Source organism: Myotis nattereri (genome assembly GCF_964212035.1).
Source record: "Myotis nattereri genome assembly, contig: HAP1_SCAFFOLD_88, whole genome shotgun sequence".
NCBI lineage: Eukaryota > Metazoa > Chordata > Mammalia > Chiroptera > Vespertilionidae > Myotis > Myotis nattereri.
In genome coordinates this window covers 80,582-81,902 of record NW_027669676.1, presented here as the reverse complement: position 1 = coordinate 81,902, position 1,321 = coordinate 80,582, and positions in this window count along the sequence as shown.

The window sequence follows — 1,321 nt, the reverse complement described above, 5'->3', positions numbered from 1 at the left end:
AAAAAATAAAAATCATCATTCTCCCCCTTTGGTTCAGCCTCTGGCTCATTGAAGTCTACATACACATGACCCTTCTAATAAAACCCCACAAAAACCAACAACCAACATATGTTGGTGTCACTGGCTTAAAGACAAACACGCAGACAGACAGGCAGACAGACAGAGACAAAACTCTCTGTCCCTATCAGGTGAATTGGGGACGATTTGAGCAGGAAAATATAGGTTGCCCCTGTCCCATGCCCTCATTGAAAGGGGACAGGTTCTGATTTTAAAACAGCCGTCGGTCGGTCGGTCGGTCGGTCAGGTACCCCTACCTACCTACCTACCTACCTACCTACCTACCTACCGCTGTCGGCACACGAGCTTGACTCCCAGGGAGAGGGAGACTTGGTTGGGTAGGGTAAAGAACGGGTAAAGTAGCCCCGGTCGGTGGGCGTCTCCGAGAGCTTCAGTACCTTCACCTCTTAGGATCATTGCCATTTTTCCAAAAGCGGTATGAGTGAGGAGAAGGGGAGATACCCTCTCACAGTCCTCGGAGCATCCCTAGGTTCGCTTCTGTGTGTTTTCTCTTTGTAAATCCAATTTTTGTCTTTTGTTGTGGTTGTTTTCTACACTCTTTCTAAGGGTGACCTGGCTTTGGATAGCAGAAACAGACGCCTCTACAGTTTCACAGCAGACCTCATGGACAGATTCTGTTGCCTCGCCCTCAGAAACCAGCAGGTGTATACGTCGTGTTCACGGAAAAACACGCAAACCCGTAGAGAACTTTTATGAGTTTACTTGAGCCAAACTGTCCACACTTGCCGGGAAGCAGAATCTCAAGGGGTTGGGACAATGCTCCGGAGAATGGCTGTTTTTCACTGTGTTTTATTCATTCTTTCTCTAAATTATTATTTAATACATTTTCATTGATTTCTGAGAGGAAGGGAGAGGGAGAGAGCGATAGAAACACCCGCTACTGGGGATCGAGCCCACAACCGGGCCTGCGCCCTTGACTGAAATCGAACCCGGGACCCTTCGGTCTCCAGGCCGATGCTCTACCCACTGACCAAAACCGGCTGGGGCGTTACTTTGTTTTATACATGACAATCCAATCCAAGGAGGAGACATAAGTGGGTTACAGGAAATCCACTGGTGATAGATGAGGGAGGGAAGGGTGGGGTGGGGTGGGGAGTGGGGGTACACCTCTGGGATTGGATGTAAAGCAAAATGATAGATGCATACTTCTTTTTAAAAAAATACATTTTTAGTTGATTGCAGAGAGGGAGCGAGAGAGAAACATCATTGATGAGGGAGAATCGTGGATCGGCGGCCTCCTGCA